The sequence below is a fragment of the Globicephala melas genome, chromosome 10 (genome assembly GCF_963455315.2).
Source record: "Globicephala melas chromosome 10, mGloMel1.2, whole genome shotgun sequence".
Taxonomy (NCBI): Eukaryota; Metazoa; Chordata; class Mammalia; order Artiodactyla; family Delphinidae; genus Globicephala; species Globicephala melas.
Window position 1 is genome coordinate 11,438,675 of NC_083323.1, and position 27,264 is coordinate 11,465,938.

Genomic DNA, 27,264 nt, shown 5'->3' on the forward strand with positions numbered 1-27,264 from the left:
TGCGAGTTAACCACGTGGAGGTAAAGAGAGGCTCGGAAGGGCACTCCAGGCTCAGGGAACCCGTTCGTGCAAAGGTCTGGAGGCTGAAAGACGGCAGCATGCCCACTCCAAAGAGCGGGTCAGAAATCGAACTCAGGGAGCACAAAACGGATCCGGGGCTGAGTCCAGGTCCGCCCCCACAGGCCTTCTTAATTGTAAAATAGCACTTTTCCCATATATGGTACTTAATGTCTGTTCTGGTAGAATGACATGGGTCAGGGAAAACAGCTCGCGGGGCGGGGTGTCAGAAACCCGGACTTCCCCAGTCTGCTCCCGCCTGGCCTCGCCCTGGGTCAGGCAATGCGCCAAAATCCCGGCCGGGAGGCCTCTGAGAGTCTAATCCTCCTGATTGGACTCTCTCTGTGTCAATCCTCCTCCTGGAACCTGGTTGTCTGTTGGGCCCGCCCTAGGGGGCGGGGCTCCCGCCTAGGAAGCGCGGGGGAAGGTGGAGAGGGTGGAGGTGGGGGCGAATGGGGAGAATGAATTCCCACCCCTCTGTTCCCATAGGCTCCGCCCGCTGCCTTCCCACAGGTCAATATGTCTGTCCATCATGACCAGAAGCGGGCTGGAGTGGGTGAGACAACTCGGGAGGCGGATTCATCCCGCCAGGCTCCGCCCCGCAGCCGGCGCCCCGCTCGGAATGGGCCCGCGCGGAGAGGGCGGGGCGGGAAGGAGGCGAGGAGCAGAGCAGGGTGCGGTGAGGCGCGCATATCACCGCGGTTCCTGAGCAGGGTACCGAAGGCTGAGCGAGGCTGACCTGCTGCAGCTCCCGCCTCAGGCGCTCGTCCCATCCCGTAGTCGCCCGAGCGCTCGAGAAAGACCTCTCGGGAGAAGCAGCGCTTGTTCCCCGGGGCAGATCCAGGTTCAGGTGAGCGAGCCCCACCGGCGGGTCCCGCCCCAAGCAGGCGAGCGGCTACGGGACGCGCGGCGTCTGGGGCAAGCGGGCCGATGTGTGGTTCTTGGCCTCCGCGCAGCCGGCGACCGGCGCGGGCGGGCGCGAAAACTGCGGGGCCGGTCCGGGGCACCGCATCCTTCGCTCCGGGAGGGTCTCCGGGACCTCTGCGCGGACGCTCCGGGAAGGCGCCGTTGGAAGCGAGGCCTCGTGGAGCAGAGGAAGGCTTCGGGGCCGAGCGCTCCCCGGAAACCCTCCGTTCCACCCGCCCCCTCCCGCTGGCGCACTCCGCCAGCCGGGCACCCGGGAGCCTCGACCTCCCCCTGCTGTCGGGGCAGGCGCCCCGCCCTCGCCTCGCCCAGTGCCCAAGTTGGGCAAACTTTTTAACCCCTTCTGGGGAGCCTCTGTCCCTTGGACCCAGCCGCACGGGTGAGGGTAAGGTGGGAGGCTCGGGGAGGGGGTTCCTTTGGAAGTTGCCGGGCGTTTTCGAAACGGAGGTAACGGGTAGGCGGGGACCGTTTGGCAACTGTCAGGGCGTCTTCCTGAGTCAGAATCGGAGAATCCTGCTGCAGACATTGCGCTCTGCTGTTTCACCCCTCCGCTCCAGACTTCCTCATTCGGCCGGCTGCGATCGGCTGGGCGGAGGAGGGGAACCGGGAGAGGTGCGGGTGGGTGCATGGGAAGGGGTACCCGGCGGAGACCGCGGCTCGAGGCAGGAAAGACTCCCCTCCTCCCCCACAGATCCTCATCCGTTGACTTTTGACTTCTGCTCCCCGGGAGAGGAAGGCCCGCACCAATGTCCGCGGCCCGGCGCGCACCTGATTCCAGCGCACCTGCGGGCCGCCCCAGCAGGGCGGGGGCGGGGAGAGCTGGGCCCTGCTCCTCTAGGATCCGGCCTGGGCTATTGCATCGTTCCCGTTTGGGCCAGATCCGGGGTTTTCTACTTACCTCCCACCCCCACCCCGCCCCATTTGTCCCTGTGCAGGGTCCTCACCCCATGCTATCCTCGGGCCACGCCGAGGGCGGGACTGCATCCCCCCCATCGCATGCCTCCCGAGAACCCCGGTGTCTCAAACAGGCCAGGTACCCTCCTGGACCAGGTTGTCGGCTGTCTTGAGGCGGGGGCAGGGCGAGCGTCGGGGCTGCTGTCTGCGGCCCCACCCAGCCGGTGTGGGGAGAAGGTTCCCGGGAAGTCCCAGGTCCTGGGGACGGGCGGTTCTCTCCGCTGGGCACTTGAGAGGCCCAGTCGCTTCTCGGTTCAGTGCACCCTTTCCTGGGTTTAACAGGATCGCAAAGTAACGAGTAACTGTCGAAGGGGAAGAGCCTTAGAGCCTTCCTGCAACACTGTGGCCATTTCTGACTATCTGAGCCTGTAACCTCACCGGGTGCTTTATTCCCTTTTTGGTAGGGAGGGAGGCTGCCTTAAGGCCTATTTAGACAGTCACTTGATTAATATTAGTCCATCTACGTACAAGGCTGCTAGGGGTGGGGGGCGGGTACACAGATGTGTAACTGAGCAAATATTTAACTGGCTTCTCTGTGCCAGGGACTCTGCCAGGTGGTAGGGGGGTGAGGTTGAGCAAGACCTGGCCCCTGCCCTGGGGCATCTAGGGGAGAGCTGAAACAAATCTTCAGATGACTCTAATGTGAGGCAGAGATGACAGAGACTCTAGAAGGGTGCTGTGAGTCATGGGGATTGGGAGAAGGGAGCCAGCCTATCCGTGGGGGAACCCAGAGGCCTCTGCCCAGGGGCAGTTGACAGTCCTCAGGGGGAAATAGTGGCCCAGTGACTGAAATACAAAAGCAGCCTGTGATGAGTGTCCCAAGCAGGCCGCAGACAAAGGACTCGAGGAATTCTGAGAGGGGGCCACTACTGTCTGGGATGAGGAGGGAAGCCGCCCCCAGGAAGGAGGACGTTGCAGGTTTGGCAAACCAGGCAAGCATTCAGTGTCGGGAAAGTGAGGACTCATTTAGTGGATAATTGAGGGGTAATTAAAAACATCAAGAGATTGCTCCATGTAATTTGAGAGCCGCTGTGCCCCCAGATGGCTGCAGGGTGACACTGAAAAGCTCTACTCTTCACATTCAGCAAGTCCCGGCAGTGCCCGTGGGCAGATCCAGGTGCTGGGATTGGCAGGCTCTGTTTGGGGAAGGGCAGCCCAAGAGGTGCATTCTGTGGGGCTCCTAGTCTGAAGGGCATTTGAGGGTAGAGGAAAGAGAGGGGCAGGGCTTTCTGGTTTTTATTTTTTATTATTTTTTTATTTTTATTTATTTATTTTTTTGTGGTACGCGGGCCTCTCACCGTTGTGGCCTCTCCCGCAGCGGAGCACAGGCTCCGGACGCGCAGGCTCAGCGACCATGGCTCACGGGCCCAGCCGCTCCGCGGTTTGTGGGATCTTCCCGGACCGGGGCACGAACCTGTTTCCCCTGCATCGGCAGGCGGACCCCCAACCACTGCGCCACCAGGGAAGCCCTATTTTTTATTTTTAAACTTTTTAACCTAAGGGGTTGGAGATGGGACCACTTCCCTCTTACAGGATGAAGGACGCATGTTAATCACAGCCTGCCTCTTGCCCGTTTTTGCTCCAGAAAAAAACAAAACAAGGATCTGTTGAGGGCTTTTTAAAGGGAGAAAAGCGCACTCAAAAATGCTGCATTGTTGTGTTGCCTGGTGGAGGGTATTGCTAGAAGCCAGGCTAGCTGTGCTTTCTTCACTTCCTCTTCCAGCTAATCCTTCCATAAAGTACTTAAGACAGCCTTTACCAGCTTGACATCCTTATTTCAAAGGGAGAGGAGGGCTTGGCTGTTGTTTTCCTGTGAGCCTGGCCCTACCCTTCTCTTGGAGGGGGAGAAAGAGAAACCCAAGGCAAAGGGAAAAAAGAAAAAAAAAAAATCCGTGCCTTGACAGCTTCCTCCCAAGCATCATGTTCCAAAAATATTTAGAATAACAAAATCTGTGTGTCTTCTTAATTAAACAAACGTCCTAATTTGCTGAGCATAATACAGCATCTCTGCCCGCAGGGGCAGGAAGTGCATTTTCCCTTTGTGCAGCCTCAGAGAGTCACTGCCTCTCGGCTTTAACCCTTGGTGTGCTGAGCCCCTGGGCTTAAGCCCTCTGGTGACAATGGCGTGGAACCCCGGCTGCCCCCTGGGAAGCGGTGAGCCTGTGACTTATGGAATCCCGTTCTTGAGAGCTGGGAAGAGTGGGGTCGTGAGCTTTGGCACTAGGCAGAGTTCAGCTCCCGACGCTGCCACTTTATGACTGTAAGCAAGTCATGTCACCTCCCTGAGCCTCAGTGTCCTCATCTGTAATATGGGAATCATGGTGCTTCTCCTGCAGGGTTAGATGTAAGAACTAAAAGAAATAAAGGATATAAAGGGCCTGATATATAGTGACTATGTACGTTTTTAACTTAACTCCTGGGGTGTCCGGTGAGGAAACGGGAGGCGGGGTAGATGGATTTCCCGGCTTTTAGCGCAGTGCTGTTTGTACTTCTAAAAATGGTGCGCTTGTGTGTGTGCAGTGCTCATTGACCACAAAGCCCGAGTGGTGAAAACACAGGTGCTTCCGGGTCCCATCTGCTGATGCTTTTGGATGCTCTTGGTGATGAGCTTGTGCTCACTAGCCTTGTTGCAGGGCCCTGGCCCAGGCAGAAGGTACACAAACTCACTGCGATTTTAGTTCTCAAACACGGTTTCCGTGATCTAGGAGAGAGCCAAGGGGTGACATGCAGAGAGCACTGGACTTAGTGTCTGGAGGCCTGGCTTCTGGCTCTGGCTCCGGTTGGGGGAACATTTGATTTTGGTAGGAGGTGCCGTATCGCTCCGTAAAGGCATCATACCAGTTTATGTGTCCACCAATTATACCTGAAACATGCACTTTAATTTCTCCAAGATTAATTTTAATTTCTCCAAGATGCCCCAGTTTCTTAGGCACTCTCATGCCCTGTTGGTGGGAGTCTAAGTTGTAACAACTCTCTTTTGAGGAGGTAGTTTGGCAATATTTGTCAAAGCATTGTCTTTCTGACTGATTTCTAGGAACTCACCCGGCAGATAAACTCAAACGTGCAAAAGGAAATGTCCGAGGACATTCTTCGCAGCATCGTCATAGAAAAAGACAGGAAACAAGCTAACTGTCCATTAAGAGGGTCAAATAAATCATGGCACAGCTGTACAGCGGGAATCCTTGCAGCCCTTGAAAAAATGAGGCTGACCTATAGGTACCGATAGGCCATACTCTTCAAGATACATTGTAAGTGGATAAAACTAGAAGCAAAGTAGGATACGTGTTGCTCCCTTTTGGGTGAAACAGGGTGTGTCGCCTGGGCTCTATGCACGGAAAGCTACAGAAACCCGGGTAATAGTGGTTGTCTCTAGATAGGGCCCAGGAAGCCGGAGTCCGGGGTGAGCGTTACTTTTTTCACTAAATGCCTTTTCACATGCGTTGCCCTTAAATAGTCAAAAATTCAAAATTTTCTTAGTTTTATTATCTATACAAATAAGTGGTCGGCTGGCCAGTCTCAGAGGTCTCCGCTTTAAAATGCATTTTGCTCAGGATTCCAGATTGCACACTGAGTGCCTATTGTATGCAGGGAGGGAGGAAGGGTCTTAAAAATGGGCTGAATTGCTCTGTGGTTGGACCATTTTCGGGCCTGTTTTCTTCTCCATGATGTCATATTATCACCAGAGTAACCCCTTTAGACAAATGTCTACTCTGATCCACTCCCTCGTGTTCTGGAAGATGGTAGATGGTTGCTTTTTCTCTGCAGTATGAGAAAAGGAAGCCTGCAAGATGTGTCTGGAAAGTATTTCAGGATGCCCCTTTGCCAGCTTTCCCACAATCCCCCTGGCTCCAAACGGTCCTCTTGTCCTTGCCTGGGGAGACCACCCTGACCAGAAGACCAGACCTTTATTCTCTTGGGTCCTCCTCATTTGGAAACTTGGGGTCATTGCAACCCACCCCGTCTCCGGTTGTCCCTCACACATCTGGCCTGTGGTTTTTATGTATTAATAACATTGGAAAAGCCCAAATTCTTGAGAAGATGTGATCAGAGGGGTGTTTTGAATTGGAGGGCCCCGATCCCCCTCTCAAGGAGGACTGCCTTAGTCTTGCATGATGTGGGCCCCCGAGAAGACGTAGGCTCTGCTCACCACCGAGTTGGTGCTTTCAGCCGGTGGAAGACCCCTTCAGGGTCTCGGGCAGGGCTGTGTCCCTCCCAGGCAGCCTGTAGGCCTCCTGGAAAGTGGCGTGAGTCACACAGGAGCACCCAGAATGAGCCTGCGTCTAAAATGGGCCTGCCAGCCCGTGGGCGGGCGGTTTGAAGTCTGGATGCCAGCCTGTATCTGCCCCCTCTGCCCGCACCTGCCCCTCAGGCTTTGAGGGGCACCAGATATTTGGGGAGCTGCCCCCTTGCGTCTGATGCGGGTCTCTTTAAAAAGTAACTGAGGCAGGCAGGCTGCAGTTGGACTTTCTCAGGCCCTCATTCTGCCGACTGGTTTCTCCAGCCTGAGGTGATTCAGTACCCAGGATGGGACACAGCACACCCGGGCCTGGGCAGGTGGGCCCAGAGAAGGCTCCTGGCCGACCTTTGGCTGAGGGCGAGGCCGTGTAGGGAGTTTCTTTGCAGCCTGACTCTCAGGTTCTCACCGTGGTGTCTTCAGCAGCTGTCTTCGTCTCTAGCCTGGGTGCGGAAGCCTCCCGCTGTGGCTGGAGGGAACCTTGCAGGGCCTTCTGGAAGTTGCCACTGAAGGGTATGGCTTCCTGCCTGGGCAGGTTGGGCTGTGGCCTGCAGGGAAGTCGAAGGTGCAACCGACCTTCCCCCCGCCTGCAGGTCACTTCCTTAGGGCCTCTCAGAGGTCCTTGGTCCTTATGGTCCTTACCGTGTTGCCCAGAGGACCAGGGGTCCTCCAGGGGAGGTCCCTCTCTCACCTCCATGGATGTTATTTTAGGAACTTCCATCTCAGGTTTTCTTTTCCTTTCATTTAACTCTAATCCTGAATGATGCCCCGCTTAAAAGGAAAATCAACAGCGACAGGACAGTCCTCCCTACTGAATTTGCTTAGGATTATAGAATGTCTGAGCTGGAAGGGGTCTTAGGGATAGTGTAATTTTTGCCGCCTCCCCCCGCAGTTAGAGGAGTGAGTCGCCCAAGCTCATTCTGTGAGTTGGTAGAAGAACGCCCTGGCCCCTGGTTTCCCTTAACCCCAGTGCCTTTCTCTCAAAATCACGTGGCCTCGCTTAAAAGTGGTTTTGAGCTGTTATCATGCCTTTCCTCAACTTTATGCACTGTTTAGCCCAGCAACACGTACTTAGCTCCTTTAATCTTCCCTCAAGAGTCTGTTTTTCCACACCCTTAATCTTTTTCTTTTGGGGGGTGGGGGGGAGGGGCCCAAGGGTTAAGAAATGGGGTGGGAAGTGTTTCGGGTTTCTCTGAACTTCTTCCAGTTGGACAGTTCCACTTGGGCTGGAAGTTCCTGCAGCTCAAAAATCAATATTTCACATGGGGCAGCGCCAGGCAGCGAGCGGGTGGGCCACTCAGAGAACCACACCAGCTCTCCACGGTCCTTCAGCCAGTCCTGGTTTCTAGTAATTTTAGACGTCACTTAACGTCTTGGGTGATCGCTGTGTTGTATCTTTGATACAAAACCCACGTAGAGGGAACCAAACCAGAGCTTTGGGATCTGGTGGAGCTAGGACCAGACCCTTGCCTTTCCTCCCACTGCTAGGCTGGAGCCTCAGTTTCCTCATCTACCACATGGAGATGTCGCTTTTGTAGGCTTGTTGTAATTTATATATAAACATACGCCAAGTGGGCCAGTTCTTTCCTCCTCCTCTTCCTCCCTTTTGCAGGTCGTCGCCAACATCCTCTGTCCTCCGGTGTTTGGAGATGTATGTTCAGGTTTTAAAGATTCTGAATTTGCGCAACAAGCCCGTCCCTCGATAACGTGGTGCGGAGGGATGACTGAGGAACCTGCGAAAGTTTCCCTGGGCTTGGAGGCTGAGGTTTTCCAGGCCTGCAGCCTTTGCATTCTTCTCCGCAGACCGTACAGTTCAACTGGTGACTGATCTGAGTCGGTTTAAGCATTTTAAAAAAGCGATTATAAAGCTGCCAGGGCACCTTTTTTTTGAGTTGTCTATGTTCAAAAGCCGCCACATTTCCTGTGTTTTGCATTAAGTCACAGGGCTGGAGAAGGCAGCTTCCTGTCTGATAAACATAAAGACGAGAGGCATTTGGAACCATTTGGGTGACTTAATCTAACTGGGCTGGAATGGGGGAGAAGGTTTTAGACCCCACTGAACTGAGAGGTCAGAGGTGGGGTCTTCTTTCATCTCTCCATCCCCAGTTTCTCGCCAGCGCCGGGCATGGACTTGACCTCTCGTCCTTGTTGCACGAGTGGAGTTCAGGTCTCACTGGTACCTGTGCCTGTAAGCCTGGGGACGCGGGGGGCCAGGCAGCCAGAGCTCTAGATTGCCGTTTAGTGATCTCTCCATTTCATAAAAGGCGGATGCTCGGTACTTGTCTGGAAGTCTCTGGGATAAGAAAGTTGGTGGCAGGGAGCTTTTTTAAGTTTTAAAGTTTTAAAGTTTTTGTCTGTTTTTTAATATTGAAGAGCCAACTGTTGGGTATTGATCCCAAATTTCTTGGCCAAGTCAGTCGTCAGAGATGCCTTGGGCTCCTGCTGTGTGGCCTGCCCTGTGCTGGGCCTGCTGGGGCTTCAGTGGGGACAAGGGCAGAGAGCCCATCCCTGGCCTCAGGAGCCCTACCCTTTATTAGGGAGTTGGGACACTGGGACGGAGACTTGGGACGTGAGGCAGCCCGTGCCACCCTGAGTGAGCAGGGATTTCTGGGCATCTCGAGCCAGCTTCCTGGAGGCTAGGATCATCTGGGAGGAGGAGGGAAGATGAGGAAGGTGGGCAAGGAAGGAAGGAAGAGGCTCTGGTGGAGGGACGCTGGCCTGGTAATCAGGATATCTAGGTTGAAGTCCCAGCCCTGCCCGTAATAGTAATAACAATAAGAGATAAATTTTATTGAGCACTTGCTAGGTGCCAGGTGCTGTGCTAGTGCTTTTACATGAATTCTCTCATTCAATTCATTCCCAGGAGGTAGGAAGTTGATCCCCATTTTACAGATGAGACTGAGCAGGGATTCAGACTCAGGCGCCCTGACCCCTGTGTGTCCCTACAGATGCCCTTCCCTCCTGGGCTTGCCTGTTCTCACTTGGCAGTGAAGGGTCAGACTGGTCCCTGAGTCCTCCTTCCTCGCCAGTGGCCGAGAATTAATGAAAAGAGTAGGGCTTTGGGCCGGGGCAGGATGGGGCACCTCACCCCTAGTGCAGTTAGCTGTTTGGAGCGAGGTTGCCAGTTCGATAGTGTTGCCTTGGCTACTGACTTCACCTTTAACCTCAACCGACCATTTTTCAAATGTGTGTGTGTTTTGTCCTAAGGGAGGGCAGCGTAAATCCCGGCTGCCGTGCCTGCCTGCTGTTGGCGGGGACCTGGCTGGTCCTCACTGGGAGCCAGCCAGCCAGAGGGCCCGCCACCATCTCCATAGTGGGCTCTTCTTGACATCAGCCCACTTGCAGACTTGCATTCCTTCCTGCTTCCTTTGTCCATCTGTCTATCATCATTCAGTAACCACTCCTCAGAGCTTTACAGTGTATGCTGGGTGCTTGCCTGGGTGCTGGGAATAAGGAGGGGAAGGAATCAGGGGCCCTTGTTTCCAGGAGCTGTTGGTGTCCCACCAGAGTGCTGGGGGCCCAGGGGGATCTGAGAAGGCTTCCTGGAGGAGGTAGCATCTGAGCTGATTGCAAGGTAGGGATGTGGCACAGCGCATCCAGGGAACAGGGCTGGGACCTTGTTCATTCACTCAGACTTCGGTGGAGCTTTGTAAGCGTGATGCAGGTGGCCAAGGCCCTCTGAGTCACCCTGGGCTAGTAAAAGATTTCTTCTCCTTAGTGGCTCCAGGCCCCGGCCCCATCTCAAAGCCCCTTAAGCAGCCCAAATGGCCCATTAAGGTCTGCTTCCTTGTGCCATTTCCTGGGCAATGTGGCGGTCCGGGATTCCACTCCCAGGCCCTTAACCTCTGGGTGGCTGCTGGGAATTCTGCCTGTGCCCTCTGGTTATGTGGTCAGCAAGGACACTGTTCCCAGCTGAAGGATTTGGGATGACATTTTTCATGGAGTGTTGAGAGAGACAGTTGTTCCTGGAATAGGTTCCCTTTTTCTTTTTTTAATTAATTAATTTTTTATTTTATTTTATTTATTTTTGGCTGCGTTGGGTCTTCGTTGTGTGCGGGCTTTCTCTAGTTGTGGCGAGCGGGGCTACTCTTCGTTGCAATGTGCAGTCTTCTCATTGCTGTAGCTTCTCTTGTGGAGCACGGGCTCTAGGAGCACGGGCTTCAGTAGTTGTGGCATGTGGGCTTCAGTAGTTGTGGCACGCGGGCTCCAGAGCGCAGGCTCAGTAGTCGTGGTGCACGGGCTTAGTTGCTCTGCAGCATGTGGGATCTTCCCGGACCAGGGCTTGAACTCGTGTCCCCTGCATTGGCAGGCGGATTCTTAACCACTGTGCCACCAGGGAAGCCCCTCGTTTCCCTTTTTAAAGTAAAAGAAAAGCAAGGAGGGGAGGTTTGTTTATAGCACAAATGATATAATAACAAACCTGGCAAGAAGCAAATTTGCCCCTCACTCCATCCACTGTTTGCATTTTTCTGGGTTTCCTGTCCATATACTTGCATATTTTACAAAATTAAATGCTAAAATTAAATTAGATACTGTCGTGTGTTGTGACTACTCAGTGCTGTAATATAAAGTTTCCTATGTTGCAGCAGTCTCCACAGTTATTATTTTAATCGCTATGTTATGGTCCACGGTGGGAAAGAACCATTATTGACTTTGCCAGAAAGTTCCATGGGTTTTATTGAGTCTTTTGGAAATTCATTAATGCAGCAAATACAGAAACTGTTGGGTGGTTAGGGTGTAGATGAATGAGACATCCCAGATCCTGCCCTCAGGGGGCTCACAGTCTATACCCAGGGAAGAATCACTTCACTTGGGTGTCGTTGGTTGTGATGGTGGTGAGCCCTGGAGAAAGTGGCAGCTTAGATGCCCTGGTAGAGTTGATGGAAAAGGTAAAACCACTTTGTCATCAGTGGTGAGAAAGCGCAGGAACGTGGACCTGGGAGATCTTTCTGGGCTCATTGGAGGAAGATCTTTATGCTCTCCCTCCCCGAGTGGTTGGTTCACGCAGGTCTGGACCAGAAAACGCCTGGGGTGGGGTGGCGGTGGGCGGTAGTGAGGGACAGCAGCTCCGAGGGACCATGTCAGTGGGGGGGGGGTTCTGGCCCTCTGAGGGAGGCCCCTTGGTGACCACGGTGGGAGGCGGCCAAGGGTGGGGACATCTGAGAACCGTCCAAAGCCAGGCAGGCCACTTGGGCTGTGCTGTGGCTCCTGCCTCTGGGGAAGGAACCAACTGTGGCAACAAGTTGCAACAGCGTAGTTTTGTTGTAAAGAGGAAGTTGCAGAATCTTAGTGGCTGCTTTTAAGCAGACAGACCTTTACAACAGTAAAGGAGTTTTGGGGGGCGGGGCTGGGTGTGAGGGGAGAAGGCGGGTGGTCAAGGGCCTAGAAACTGGGCTACAGTGTCTTTGTTCTGGTGTTTTCTTTCGTTCCAGATTAATGGCTTCCTTGCCAAGGCTTCTTGCCTCTTTCCAGCTGCCCACTGCCCCTGTCCCCCAGCCCCAGCTTCTGGCTCAAGGGAGCCTGGCCTGAATGCTGCAGTCTTCCTAGAGCGCAGGAGAGAAGCCAGCCCCATCCCCGTACCCACACCCCGAGGGAGTGAGGGGGGATGAGAGGGCCAGGGCGGGCCGTCGTCACTGGGACACCTCCGTGGTGCTGTCTGTTTCAGGTTTTGCCGACCTCATCGGGTCCCCTCTCCAGGCTGCAGCGGCGTTTTGGATCAGTACCAGGTCCGCAGGGTTGAGGTTTCAGTAGGAGAGCTCTGTCGTCCTCAGTGTGCTCCCCTCTCCATCAAATACACACTCAGAAAACCAAAAACAAACCCTAAACCTCACCTAACCTTATTTTTTACATATTGACTTTAAATTAGTAATGAGAATAAACCATTAGCTGGGGATTTCAGCACTTAGATCATAATGTTCCCTGGTGGTCAAGGTGAGGTCCAGTGTGTATCTTTTTTTTTTTTTTTTTGCGGTACGCGGGCCTCTCACTGTTGTGGTCTCTCCCGTTGCGGAGCACAGGCTCCGGACGCGCAGGCTCAGCGGCCATGGCTCACGGGCCCAGCCGCTCCGCGGCATGTGGGATCTTCCCGGACCGGGGCACGAACCTGCGTCCCCTGCATCGGCAGGCGGACTCTCAACCACTGCGCCACCAGGGAAGCCCCAGTGTGTATCTTTTTTAAATCTCCTGTCACCTTATTTACACTACTGTTTGGCGGTGATGATAGACTAGAGATTATCTTTGAATTTATACGATTTAAAATTATTTACCAGCTTTTATATTGGAGGAGTAGAGGTGGGGCAGGAATAGAGAATTAGATAAAGCGGAAGGAGGCAGCGGGGCGTGGAGAAGGGAGTGGGTGACTCTAGAAGTGGCAGCTGGGTTTAAATCCCATTTTTACTCAGTTTATTTATTCATTAAATATGTATCAAATGCTGGCTGTCTGCTAGAGTCTGTTTCAGTGCTGGGGATACATGACTGGGTAAAAGTAACCGAAGTCTGTGGTTGACGTTCCAGTGGGGAGGAGCAGACAGCAGACAGCCAAACAGGCTCACCGTGGCAGGTCAGGGTGGCGGTCATGCTGTAGAGAATGATGGTCAGGTGAAGGCATGTACAGAGCACCAAAGGCTGGGCTGCTTAAACAACAGAAATTTATTTCTCACCGTTCTGGAGGCTGGAAGTCCAAGATCACAGTGTCTGCAGGGTTGGTTTCTGCTGAGGTCTCTCTCCTTGGCTTGCAGATGGCCTCCCTCTTGCAGCCTCTTCACTCAGTCTTCCCTCTTTGCACACATCCCTGCTGTGTCCAAAGCCCCTCCTTTTACTAGGACACCAGTCAGATTGGATTAGGGCCCACCCTCATGGTCTCATTTTCACCTAAAGACTTCTTTAAAGACCCTCTCTCCAAATACAATCACATTCTGAGGTACCGGGGGTGAAGGCTGCAGTATGTGAATTTGGGGGGCAGGGTGCAGACCATAAGAGGGGAGAGGGGAGTGGGTATGTGTCAGTGTCAGAGGAGGCCTCTCTAACCCAGGGACACTCTAACGGTCCCTCTAGGACTTCTCCCTACTTCACCAGTTGTTCCTTTAACTGCTTCGAGCCCCAGTTTGCTCACCTGTAAAATCTGGTTAATAAAACACATCTTGTGGTGTCCTTTGGGCAGCTAAAGTGTGGAAGTCACTCCGTGCACTGTCTGGTTCATGGGGGACCCCCAGTAAATGTGTCTCCATACCCTCTTCTGCCCCCCGCCCGCCCTTGGTTCACAGAGCGCCTTTGCCTTCTGTCTTCTTTCATCCTCTCTGCTCCTGAGTTCCACTCCTCGACATCAAAGTGCCGCAGTAACCAGGCCCCCAGAATGGACCAGGGGTGGACAGTTCTTAGGTCGCTCTGCCTTCCTTACAGGGGTGATGGCATCCTCCGCCCATTCTTGTGGAGCAAGTGTTCTTGGAGATGACTTCTCCTCTCTGAGGAGCCATAAACACTGCTTTTACGTGAGCAAGAGGAAACGCTTGCGGAAAACTCTGCAGGATTAGAAAATCCCAGTTGCTGGCCGAAGTGTTGGGTGGCTGCCTGCCAGGGAGAGCTTCCCTTGCTCTGTCAGCACCCACGCCCCCCACTGGTTTCTGTCTTAGCCCTTCTCGACCCTACTTGCTGGTGTCCCTGCCCTATTAGAGGACTTGCCACTGGAACCCTTGCACTGTATGTGGCCCACTGTAAGCACTTAATACATGCTTCAGAGAGGAGTGAATATATTCATACTGGAGCGTGAACCAAACAGACCTGGTTCAGCATGAGCACTGTCACTTAGCTCTGTGTGACCTTGGGTAGATGGCTTTATTTCTTTGGGGTCTGAGGTTTAACCACTGTGCCATGGTTCTGTCTGGTACTTGTGTACATAGGCAGGGGACTTGGAGTCAGACCCTCTGTCCTAATTCGGATTCTCCCCTGTGCCAGCTCTTGGGGGAGTCATGCATCGTTCCTGTGCATATGTTTCCTTGTCTGTGGAATGGGGAAAATAACTACCATGAGCGTTTTGGTGCTCAATAAAGTTTAGCTTTATTGTTTATTTGTTTTATTAACATACAGTTTCTCCAGCCCAGTGCCAGGCTGTCTATTATAAATATATCTATTTTATCCATTTTTAACAAACCGATCTTCATGTACTTTTTCTATCACTGTGAAGTTTGAAGTCACACTCAGGTTACTGCAGTTGAAGTCTCCCACTCCCACGAGGGTGGCGGTATCGATGTTCCCATTTTAGAGCTAGGAAAATCGAGGCTCAAAGAACCTAAGTGCCTCACCCCAGGTAGTACGGGAGAGATCTCAGGTCCTCTCCCCGCTCCTCTAATTTTCAGGCCAGTGATTGTCCATATCTGCTTCCGTTGCCTCTCTTGCCCTCTCATCCCACTTAACCCTTTAAGTAGATAGTGTCTGTGAAGCTGGGGGCTTGTAGACTTTCACGCTTTTGTACACAACCTTAATGCAGTGGTTGTCGGCCCGGTGCCTCCCTGGCTTATGGTGCCAGGTGTGAAATACAGCCTTCCCTGCTCCACTGGAGACACACATCCGTGGGCGGCAGGTGCGGGTGGGCGGCCAGGTGTGTGAGATGGGCTCAGCATGGCTCCTACAGGGAATCTTAGCTGTTCCCCCTCAGCCTTCCAGCACTGCTCCTGCCTCCTAGCTGCCTCCTGGCCGCCTCCTAGCCCACCAGCCTGCCTTCTGCCCAGAGCTGGGCCCGCTGCCCCCCAACCATCTCCTGCGCCTGCCAGGGTGTGGAGGAAGTGGCTGTGTTGCCCCGAGCGCTCATGAAAAATGCCTCATCACGGGATACATCACTGGCCGCCGAGCCCGGTGGAATTCCCAAGGCCCCGTCCGCACTGTGGCTTCTCACCTCCCTCCAGACCTCCCTGGAGTTGGTTCTGCCCACTTGCTGGCTGGCATTTGAAACCTCACATCAGTGAGGAAGGAACAGACAGTGGCCTCCAAGGCCGAGACTGAAGATGCAGCATGGCAACGTCCCTCCCAGCCTCTTACCAGCCACGTGCCCTGGAGCCCGGTTGTCCTCAAAGTGCGGACACGCTGGGGACACTGGGCCGAGGGCTCTTCCGGGTTGCAAACCCCCGTGTGCAGATCTCCACAGTCTACACACCTAGGGCAGACCAGTGTGACAGAGGCTGAAAAAGGATGGCTCTCTTCCCCTTTAAGACAAGTCTCAGGCTTTAGTTATCCTTAGGTTGAAGTAGCCAAGCCCCCGTCCCCTCCTGGCTTTCAGACAAGAATCTGAAGAATGTGATACTCCACTGAGGACCTGAGCAAAGATGGGGGCTGGGGCAGGATTCTGGGCCCTTCGGGGACTTTCGCCTGCCGCCTTTGTGCTCCTGGACCTGGACATTCCAAACTGGTTGTGGTCGGGAGTGTGAACCACAGGCCTGTTAAATTCCTGCCTCCTCAGTGGGATCCGCAGGGGACAGCTGGGAGGGGCGGGGAGGGAAACCTTCCCCTTCTGACAAGCACATCTGAGAGAAATCGGGTTAAAGGAGTTTGCAGGTGAAACTTGCCTGATGCGAGGGGGCTTGCGTCGGCCGCTTGGGTGCTGGGTGGCAGGGAAGGTTGTGGGCCGTCCCCTTCCTGACCCATTGCTGACGGCCGGCCACCAGGTCTTCTCACCAGCCTTGCCTACTGCTCTGTGCCTCTGCTGCCTCTCTGCATGTTCAGAGCCTGCTGGGTAGGCGCAGACTCCGCGGTACAGGCAACAGCAGCTACTTCTTGCACCCTGGGCTTTGGTTTCCTCATCTGCAAAGCAGGACGCTAACAGAACCTACCTCTGCGTTGTCGTGTGCAGTAGTGAGGTCTCATGTGAGAAGCACCCAGAACTAAGTGTCAGCATGGTCCTGTACTAGGGGCTTTGTGATTCCTGAGATGAAGAAAGGGAGGTGCAGAATGCTTAAATTATGTTCCCAGGACTTTCCTGGTGGTGCAGTGGTTAAGAATCCACCTGCCAAAGCAGGGGACATGGGTTCGAGCCCTGGTCCAGGAAGATCCCACATGCCGCGGAGCAACTAAGCCCGTGCGCCACAACTACAGAGCCAGCGCTCTAGAGCCCGCAAACCACAACTACTGAAGCCCACGCACTTAGAGCCTGTGCCCTGCAAAAAGAGAAGCCACTGCATGAGAAGCCTGCGCACCACAACGAAGCGTAGCCTCTGCTCGCCGCAACTAGAGAAAGCCCGCGTGCAGCAACGAAGACCCAACATAGCCAAAAATAAATTAAAAAAAAAAATTATGTTCCCAGAATCCCTCAGCCAGTGAATGGAGACTCCAGTGCCCACATCCAGGTTGGCCGGATGTGTCCCATCCTGCGCTGATCCCACAGCCTCTGTGGGGTGTGTGTGCACACGTCTGCGTGTGCACGTCTGTGTGTGGGGGAGGGGAGGCTCCGCCCAGGGCAGGCTGGTATGGCCGCATCTGGCCACTCCCTAAGGCAGGGTCCACCACGGTTTCTCTCACACAGCTTCAGCCTTGGCCCCTCTGGGACCAGCCTGTGGCCCGGGCAAAGGAATGATTCTCAGCGGGTGGTTAAACAAGCGGCGGCCAGGTTTCTGGTGACAGATGTGGTGAGGTCATCCCTGCGACCAGGCTCCCTGCTCAAGGACAGCTGGGCTGGCCGACCTTTCAGACACGGGTGCTAGCACACTATGCTCTAGGAGCTGTCATTCAATTTTTGTGTCAAGTGTGAAATAAGTGGGTTTTATCTTCACCCCGTGTGTGGCTCGTATTTGGGTCACTTTCTCCCGGGAGGGCGAAGGCTCTGGGATGCCGCTTGTGCAGACTGGCTTCTCTGGAGGGCTTGTCTCTGCCCGCCCTCCAGCCTGTGTGCCCAGGGCTGGCTCCCTGCTGGCTCAGTGGTGAACAGGCCCAAGGGATGGAAACGAAAGGGAGACGGTTTGCCGTCCAGTTTTGGATGTTTTGTTTCTGCCGTCCAGAGTGATCAGAGCAGCCCAGGGGACATGGCCTCCTGCTGTCACCATCCCGGGTCCTCTGCTTCCCAGGCAAACTCTCACTATTGGGCCATCCCGACCGCAGCCCCTCTGGAGATGATGAAGGAAGAAAACCCTCTGAAGTCAGTTCACGTTGCCTTGGTGGAGAAGGAGGCCACTCCAGTGCCCCTTTGCCTTTGAGCTGGTAACCAGGGGGCTGGTAAAAGTCCGTGGACTGTACTTGAGGGTCTCTGTGACCCCCTAAGTTGATACACAAAGGGTTCACAGCCTCCAACCAATTCTCAAAGGGGTCTTTGATGGCTGGAAGTGTTAAAAACCACTGATCAAGAGAAATGGGGACTTTGGGTTTCCTGTTTATAGAGTGTGTGTGTATGTGTGTGTGTGTCTGTGTATAAACAGATGTGCAGAGGCATATCTGTTTATACACAGACACAGACACACACACACACAGGCTATTATCGGCAGCAAGGTCTGTTCATTATAGGGTTAGGTGACATTGTCCCCAGGATATAAATGCGAGGAGAGTACCCTTCCTGGGGCAGTGGGCTTTTCCTCTCCCATCTCATCTGTATGAAGCCTTTTATATAGCACTTCTGGGCATCTCTTCAGTGTGGGGCTCTGCCTGGAGCTTTGAGTGGTGATGTTTTGATAGTAGTGGATTTGATCTGTTGTTACTCTGCATACAGAAGAAACTGGGCTCTTCTTTCTTTCTGTCCTTGTGATTTTCCACCTGGGCTCCAGGTCCTCAAAAGATGTTTCCTAAACCCCAGGTCCCCACAGGTCACTTCACCTCCCTGAGCATCGGTCTCCCTCTTTTTTAAGGGGGACGGTGGGGAGCAGGGAATGGGGCAGGGGCCGTAGGATACCTGCCATGGCTTTACTGAGGGTGTCGGGATCAAATGATGGGAGCGGCAGGGGACCAGCAGTCCAGCCCATGTCAGGTGACTGGGCTGCTACAGCTGCCACCTTACAGGCTGGAGGTTTGACACCGCCCCCCCGCCCCGCCCCAGCCTTGCTTTGGCTTTGGACTCAACTTTTGCTTGTGAACTTCACTGTTATCTTGGGCAAGTCGCTGGCCTAGTCTGAGCCTCACATACCCAGTGAAGGCTGAGGGCAGATGGGTGTTTCTCAGGCTGTCAGTTGAGACTCGCTGGTGGGTTGTGAGATTACCGGTGGCAACCAGTAGTGTTAGGAATTAAATAGACTCGAGTGCATAGCGTGCACATATCATTTTGCAAAGCTTTTGTTTGACACATTTGCGTATTCGCGATAAAAAGCTTTTAAATCTTTTTTTTCTACTGCGACTTGAGAGTTTAAAAAAAATGTTGGCGCCCCCAGGATGAGATGCTTCTTGCGGGGGGCTGGGTGAGGTGGGGTCTTTCAGCCCTGACTTGTGTGGTTCCTGCCCACAGGTCTGAGCTGAACTGGGTCTCCTCCACCCCTGCAGCTGAGCCCGTAAATGGAGCTCCCTGCAGGATCAAACTCTTTAACTAAAGTTCTTCACAAAATTCTGGGAAGTGAGCTGCATTCCTGGGGTGGAATAAATCATGCTGAGTGAGGCTAGGCAGGATGTGACTTCAAACCCCCCGAGTGGGCTTTGTGAGGGCAGCATTTGTGACTGACTCATTATGAGCTAGCTCAGCAGCGACACAAACTCCTTGAGAGAAGAGGCAAGACTGTCCGGGAGGGGCACCGGCGGGCCCGGGGCGCCGCCAAGCACCGCTCCTCCCTTAGCTCATTTTGGTCCCCACAATAGTCCTGTGAGTTGAGCCATGCTCTGACCGCATTGCAGAGATGGGGCTGTCAGCTCTCCGCTGGGGGCTGCACAGCTCCACGCCCTCCTGTCCTCCCAGCTGACCCGGGGAGTGGGGGGGCAGCTGGTAGTATCTCCAGTTGATGCATGGAGAAACCGAGGCCTAGGGGCCCAGTCAACCTGGCCCAGTTTGTTCTGTTAGTAAAGTGACGGGTCTGCAATCCCCCAGCCAGTCTTGGCTGTCTCCTGAGTCTGATTTTCTAAGACGCCTTCCATAAAGGTCATGAATTAAGTTATCACCATTTGGAAGGTCTCTCTCCTCTCAGGGCTGCCTTACTTAAATGACTGCCTGATCAATACAGGAAGATCGTTGTTGACCTCTAGCCAGTCGTGTGTCAGTTAGAAACAAAACAGAGATTAGTGTACATCAGATTTAGCTGGAAGGGCGGTGGAGAAGAATGAGGCTGCTGATACGATCCTGAATGGCCACAGAGAAGGCTCAGCCCATTCTGGGCCTTTACTGCCTTGTCTACTAAAGAGAACCACTGAGGTTTGGAAAATAAGATGCAGGATTACTGGGCTTATCCTCAGGCACTTTAAGAATGGGTGGCAGAGAATCGGTTGGGCTTGGTCCTTGGAGTTTGGACCTTTCGGGAGACTGGAACCTTCCCCATTTCTAAAGTTCATTAGGGATTACTCAGCACCTACGCAGGTCCGTCCTCAGGGACCTGGTGGTGACTGGGATCCACCGTGGCCCTAGAGCTCTCAGCCCAGCAGAATGGGATCGGGATGGCTATTGGTGGCAGCGGCTACGATATTCAGGGATTTTGTTTGTTTTTTGTGTCATTTGAACATCACTCAGAATAACAAGCTGCCAAAGACCTGGTGGGCCCTGGACTGAGGGGTCTTCAAACTTGTCTTTCGTTTCTGACCTCAAGTTGGGCTTCTCAGCCATCGTGATGTGGACTCAGGAAACCCGCGTGCTGCATTTTCCCATTGAGACTGCGGCCGTATAATTAAATCTTCTCAGTATGGTTATTTTTCTGTGTTGGGCTTCAGCAAACTGTGCTTGCGTGCTTGGGGAAAGAAAAACCGTCCTATCAGCAGAACCAAAGGGAAGGAATAACTTGACTGCAGGGATCTGAAGGTTTGTGTCGCCCCTGTGCGAGTGTGGGAAGCTCTTGAGGGTTCAGGAGATGCGATCTGCGGGAGGACAGGGTGGTGTGTCCGTGCACAGTTCCTGATGAGAAGTCAGCCAAGCTATTCTGTCAAACCCGGGGGTGCATCTGGGAGGATAATGGGCACCTTGCTCTTTGGGGGGGACCCCACCACCACGTCTGAAACGACTTGCTTCTCTACAGTTTCTCCTGGGCAGCCGAGTGGAAGGAAGCTCATTACCGAGTAGGTGAGGCACCTGTGTGATCTCACTACACAAATATTGAACCAGTTAAAAGCAAAGTCAACATCCAGTGCAGACAACTTACCCGCAGACCTGCTGGCAGCTGCTCGCCCAGCTTCTTCCCATTGAGTGAGAGCTGCATTGCTGCTGTGCCTGTCCTGTCCTTTGACACCAGACAGGAGGGGTTAGGAGGGAATGGTGATTCTGCTGGACAGCCAGGTTCCAGAAGACACAACGTGAGCTGTTAACCCGAGCATTCTGAATAGGCGAGTTCACGTCCACAGGCACCGACTGACTGAGGACCTTCTCTCTGAACCCTGGGCTCAGTCAGCACCTGAAGGAGTTCCGGGGACTATGGAGACAGGCAGAGAGGTTCTGGTGGTTCTGGTATAAGGCAGACTGTGCTGGAGCAGGCCTGGGGAGAGGAGAGAGAAAGAGGAATAATATACCGGCTGTTAGGAAAGGCTGCCTGGGTGAGTGGAGAATTGTGATGAAGCGAAGACTGTCTTCTGGGGAGTTGTATGTTTTTTTTGTTTGTTTGTTTGATAAATTTATTTCTTTATTTATTTTTGGCTGTGTTGGGTCTTCGTTGTTGCACGCAAGTTTTCTCTAGTTGCAGCGAGCGGGGCCTACTCTTTGTTGTGGTGCATGGGCTTCACATTGCGGTGGCTTCTCTTGTTGCGGAGCACGGGCTCTAGGCACGCGGCCTTCAGTAGTTGTGGCATGCGGGCTCAGTAGTTGTGGCTCACGGGCTCTAGAGCGCAGGCTGAGTGGTTGTGGCCCACGGGCTTAGTTGCTCCGCAGCATGTGGGATCTTCCCGGACCAGGGATCGAACCCGTGTCCCCTGCATTGCCAGGTGGAGTCTTAACCACTGCGCCACCAGGGAAGTCCTGGTTTGAATGAGAGTGTCTGGCAGGGGACAGGAGAGATGGGGCTGGAAAGGTAGTTGGAGGCACTGGTTGCGGGAATTGGTTGGGCTCTAAAGGCCATAGGGATCTTTCTCTTTAGGTGGGAAAGGTCGTCATTCTGAATGGTGGATTTCTTAAATAGCAGAGCTGTTTTCAAGCTCTGCTTCCTGCCCTGATTAATTGCTTGATTCATTCATTAAAAATGTACCTTGTGGGGCTTCCCTGGTGGCGCAGTGGTTGAGAGTCCGCCTGCCGATGCAGGGGACACGGGTTCGTGCCCCGGTCCTGGAAGATCCCACATGCCGCGGGGCGGCTCGGCCCGTGAGCCATGGCTGCTGAGCCTGCGCATCCGGAGCCTGTGCTCCGCAACAGGAGAGACCACAACCGTGAGAGGCCCGCGGACCGCAAAAAAAAAAAAAAAAAAAAAAAAAATGTACCTTGTGGCCCCTGAGGACAGGATGGTATCTTAGTGGAGGAGACTCAGTTGGGCACTTTGGTCTCTGACACATGATGCAGGAGATCTATGCCCAGGACACTTTGGTGCCACTGGCCAGAGAGTTCCTGGGATGCTGGGTCACTTCTCACTTAGGAGGAAGTGACCGCAGTGGGCATGGACTGCCAGGGTTCTCCTTGCCTGGGTTCTCCCTGAGCTGGGCTGTTCGGAGTGGTAGCTCAGAGGGTGAAGTCTGCCTCCATTTGCCCCCCCTCGTGTGGCACGTGATCTCTTTCTCCCCAGCCTTATCAAGGAACTCTTTCTCCTCTCAGGTTGGAAGCCCCCTCCTGGCTGGTGCATGGTACTTTCCAGCTGCTGACTTCTCTCATTGCCCTCTTAAACTGAGGTCAGGGAGGGTGATCTCTTTATTTCATTTATTTATTTATTTATTTATTTATTTATCCCCCCCCCCCCCCCCCCCCCCGCAGCGAGGAGGGTGATCTCTTTAAAATACAAATCCAGGGCTTCCCTGGTGGCGCAGTGGTTGAGAGTCCGCCTGCCCATGCAGGGGACACGGGTTTGTGCCCTGGTCCGCGAGATCCCACATGCCTCGGAGCTGCTGGGCCTGTGGGCCATGGCCCCTGGGCCTGTGCGTCTGGAGCCTGTTGCTCCGTAACGGGAGGGGCCACGGTGGGAGGGGCCATGGTGGTGAGAGCCTACCGCAAAAACAAACAAACAAACAAAAAAAACAAATCCAGTGATGTCACCCTCCCCCACTTCCCCTTGTCCCTAGAGTAAAGTCCACATTCCTCAACTTGGCTGATAAGATACTGGGTGAGCAGCTGTGCACCCTCCTCCTCCACCCCCAGTCTCCAGCTACTCCCTCCCACGCCCCCTGCCCCTCCCCCCGTGCCTCACTAGGAGGAGGGAATCTGCATACTCAAGTCTGGTGTCACTTTTGATGGCCTGGGTTCCTTGGGTGCAGGCCGTGTATCTCGGCGTTCCCTGGGGAACTCAGGAGTCCTGGGAAGCCCCTCCAGATGGCCTCTGAGGAGGGAAGGGTGAAGGGGATGGGATCTGGGGCTCTGGTGCTAAATTCCTCTCTGGCCTGTCTCTGGTCTGGTTTTCTTATCTGCTAAGCATCAGTACGGGCTTGGGTTGGAATACTGCTCATGGAAACAAGTCCCAGCTTCTTCTGTAAGCAAACAACATTCCTGAGGTGGGGAGGGGAGGGGCCCATCCGCCATTCTCCCATTCCTCAGCAGCTTCTGGGCTCTGGGCTGCTGGGGGGCCCCTCCCCCCTTCATAGCCTGGGGAGAGTGAGCACCTCGGGGTGGGGGCTGCTGTGAGGTTGGCCCTGGGTGACTCAGTGGCTGAACAGCCCCCGTGCTTATGCAGGAAGGCTTCTGTGTCTATTATCTTGTTTGAGCCTGACAACAGCTGCCCAGCAAGGGTCACCCAGCTGGTCAGTGCCAAGCCGGACTCAACCCCTGCTCCTCTGCCACAGACCTCCTGCACACATCCCACCAGACCAGCATTTCCCAGGCCAGCATCAAGAAATATTTTTCATGAAGGATATTTCTGGGCGTTAAGCCTGAATGGGCAAAATGAAGTGGGTTTCCTTACTGCAGGCTTCTGAGAACCTTCTGTGTGCCTCTCGGCTCAGCAGAAGGGCCATGGGATGCAGCATTTCCAACCTTCCTTGGCCAGAAAACCCTCTCCCCTTGGGCAAATCACTTAGGAGGCTAAGGTGGCTAAGAGTCACGGGATTGTACCGCCTTGTTCTCTGTGGAGTAGCGCAACCTGGAGAAAGTCACCAAGCTTCTGGAAGGTTTTTTCGTAAGTCCCAGGTATCATTCCAGGAAGGGTTAGGATTAATCAGGTCAGGAGGACAAGACAGAGGAGTTGGGAGGCAGTTCCTAGTAAATGTCGGATTCTTTGCTGGGAAGTTGAGTTACAGCTCCTCCAATGGTTGACGGTCCATACTTTTTTCTCTTTCTAAAGCTAGGAAATTGAGGTGTTCCCAGTTTGAAGATCACAGGAATCCTGAACTGGGGATCAAACCCAGGGCCGTCCAACTCCAAATTCGTGCCCATTCCATTCCTTTCCATCATGGTGCATTACAAACATTTTATCTTGGGATCTGCAGAGTCGGTGCCCCACCAGGCAGTGGTTTCTCCAAGTCCTGTCTGTCTCTTTGTTCTGAATTGATACCAGAGAACGTGCCTGAGGCACTTGCTCAGCAGATGCAGACCAAGGACAGGAGAGGCAGGAAGCATGGCCCAGGGCTTTTCCTGGCTCCCAATGAGGGCAGAGGCCTCGCCACCGCAGCTGAGGTCCTTTCTGCTATGTCTGGTGGTAGATGGCAGGCACCTCCATCTTGGTTAATCAGGGGGCGCTAGATGGTTCCAGAAAACTGAGATGGTTTATTCAGCCTTATGCAGAGCTTCTTGGGGTCCAGTAAGTTATCTTTAGTACTATTTCTCTTTGTGGGTTGAAAGCCCCAATATGCTTTATTTCCCTTTTTGCTTGGGGGATATAAAAATTAGTCCACAAATGGCTCGGGTTTTGTAACAAAGAAGACAGATAAGGTGGCTACGACCCTGGTGTGTGCTTTCAGCTCTGCTCTCCCTGTCACTTCAGCTCTTATACTCTCTGGCTTCTTTGCATAGCGCTTCGAAAACCTTCCCCATTACTCCTCCTGCCTCCTCTTCATCTTGTTCCTTATTCATTCATTCAGGAAACTTTAACTGAGCACCTGCTCCAAGTCGGGCATTGCCCTAGACGTTTGAAGACGAATGAGAGCTGGTCCCTGTCCTCAGATAAAACTGCACATCATGACAATCCAGCTGCTGGATTACTGCAGTGGATACAGGACAGAGCCCAGAGGGGAGGGACGTGAGGGAAGTCTTTTCACAGCTATCAGAGGACGGAGTGTGGAGCTATTTGAGAGAGGGTTCCTGGTGCAGAGGACACCTCTTCTTCGAAGGCCCGGAGGCGTAAGCAGAGTGGGATGTGAAGGAATTGTTTATGAGGATCTGGGAAAGGCTTAGGCTGCACCACAAAGGGAGGGCAGGGGGAAAGGAAGAGCTAGGAGCACAGAGGAGATCAATGGGTAGGGTCACAAGGGCCTACTCACCGTGCAGAGATGATTTGATTTTATTTGGGGGAAGTCGCAGAGCCCTTGAACTGTTGGATGGGCTAGGAATACCAATAAAATAGAAAGTAGCATGCCTAGAAATGGAGCTGCTGAGTCATCCTGAAGGCAGTGAGGAGGCTGGATTTGAAGGAGGTGGAAGATGCAGGGCTTCGAAGAAGAACCAGCAAGGAGTAGCTGTAACAACCCAGAAAGGACTGGAGGCAGGCCTGGTATGGAAGGGGTGCTGGCCATGAGGTTGGTGGAGGGCTTGCTAATCCACCGGGGAGGAATTGACAGTGACTGTCTTGGGTGAAGAGAAGGACAGTGTCTTAGCTGGAGATGGAGACCTAGAAGAGGGTGCAAGTTTGGGGAGAGGAGGGTGGGGGGAGTTCAGGTGTGATGATGCTTGTGGGTCCACCAGGTGGAGACGTCCCTCTGGTAGGTGGGAAACATTCACCTGGGTATCATCCCTGGAACTAATCCTTTTTCTTTTTACTTTTTATCTTTTTTTTTTTTTTTTTAATTTTTGGCCATGGGCTTCCCTGGTGGTGTGGGGGTTGAGAGTCCGCCTGCCGACGCAGGGGACACGGGTTCGTGCCCCGGTCCGGGAGGATCCCACGTGCCGCGGAGCGGCTGGGCCCGTGAGCCATGGCCGCTGAGGCTGCGCGTCTGGAGCCTGTGCTCCGCAATGGGAGAGGCCACAGCAGTAAGAGGCCCGCGTACCGCAAAAAAAAAAAAATTTTTTTTGGCCATGCCGCTCGGCTTGTAGGATCTTAGTTCCCTGACCAGGGATGGAACCCGTGCCCTCGGCAATGAGAGTGCAGAGTCCTAACTACTGAACTGCCAGGGAATTCCCTCCCTGGGACTAATTCTGATTTGCCAAAACCATCCAGTAAATAGCATTTGATGGATTTCTCAGGACTATGGGGTGAGCTGGCCCAGCCATGGACGCGCTCCCCCCTGCCCTGCCCGCAATGTGGCTGCTTTCTGTCTTCCATTAATCAGGGCCTCTTTTTTTTTTTTAATTAATGAATTTATTTATTTTGGTCTTTGCTGCTGCACGTGGGCTTTCTCTAGTTGTGGCAAGCGGGGGCTACTCTTCGTTGCGGTGCACAGGCCTCACATTGCGCTGGCTTCTCTCGTTGTGGAGCATGGGCTCTAGGTGTGCAGGCTTCAGTAGTTGCAGCACGTGGGCTCAGTAGTTGTGGCACACGGGCTTAGTTGCTCCTCGGCATGTGGGATCTTCCCAGACCAGGGATCAAACCCATGTCTCCTGCATTGGCAGGCGGATTCTTAACCACTGCGCCACGAGGGAAGCCTGTCACCGGGGCCTCTTGATGCTGGTGAACTTTGCTTATGAATCACTGCCTGAGCTGCCGTGTTGGAGGCTCTGAGGGAGATTCATGTCCTGTCTGGGGAAGTACATCAGCCTCCTTTGCCTGATTTATTTTTTTTAACTGGGCATTTAGGAATCTTTAAAGTACAGTCCAGTAGTGGTCGTATCCCTTAAAATACAGTGTATTACAAGGGACAGTCCTTCCTCGGTGACAGCACCATCCATGATGGTCATTGTTTGGGTCCTGGGAATGATTTCACTCTGAGGACTTCTGTTTTGAGAGTTGGCTTGTGCCCTTGAGAGTTGGGAGAGGATTTACTAAGGAGAGGTCTGGGTCCCTGATGCAATATTTGTTCATACTAATCCCTTAAATCAGTGGTTCTCAACTGGGTGCAGTTTCCCCCCACTCCCCACCTTTGGCAATGTCTGAAGACAATCTTGGTTGTCAAAACTGGGGACCAAGTGCCCCTGTCATCCAGTGGATAGAGGTCAGAGATGCTGCTAAACATCTTCCAATGCACAGGACAGGCCCCACAGCAAAGAATTATCTGGTCCCCAATGTTCACAGTGCTGAGGCTGAGAAACCTTGCCATAACTGATCACATAATTTTGTAGTTCATGAAAAACTATACCTTCTCCCTTGGCCTGGAATACTTTTTGATCATCCTTCTCCTCCCCCATCAGTATTCTACCCATCTTCCGGGACCCAGCTTAAATGTCATCTCCTCCATGAAACTCTGCCTTGAGTTTCCAAGTTTTCCATTGAATCACCCCTTTCTCTGTTCCTACAAGCAAGTTGCTTGTTCCTCTGTTTTCCTTCATGGAGTCTTGATCCGTGGTTGGTGGCATCTGCGGATTTGAAGGGCCAGCAGTACTTCTTCTTCATCCATACAGCCAACCTATCTGTTGGGCCCCCACCATATCTGGTGCTGGGTGCAGCTGTGAAAGGGAGAGGAGACCAAGGAGCTTGCTTTCTGTCCACTCTGTACTCTCTATAAAGTCCCAGATTGGCACTGTCACTAGTGGTATGTGTCTATCCTGTCATCTCACTACATTACAAGCTCCTTGGGTCCTCTGCACCTTTGTCACAGTATTTTTGCACGTAGAGCCTCAGTATGTATTAGTTGATTGA

The 27,264-nt window shown here is 53.5% G+C and overlaps 1 protein-coding gene across 1 annotated transcript in view; it reads left to right on the forward strand.

Moving 5' to 3' along the window:
* The first annotated feature begins 696 nt into the window (after window positions 1-696).
* MYH9 (myosin heavy chain 9) overlaps window positions 697-27,264 on the forward strand; it is a 92,997-nt gene continuing 66,429 nt past the window's right edge. Inside the window, exon 1 of the mRNA XM_030856098.2 lies at window positions 697-907. The gene's annotated coding sequence lies outside the window, so the exon portion shown is untranslated. The remainder of the gene's footprint in view (window positions 908-27,264) is intronic.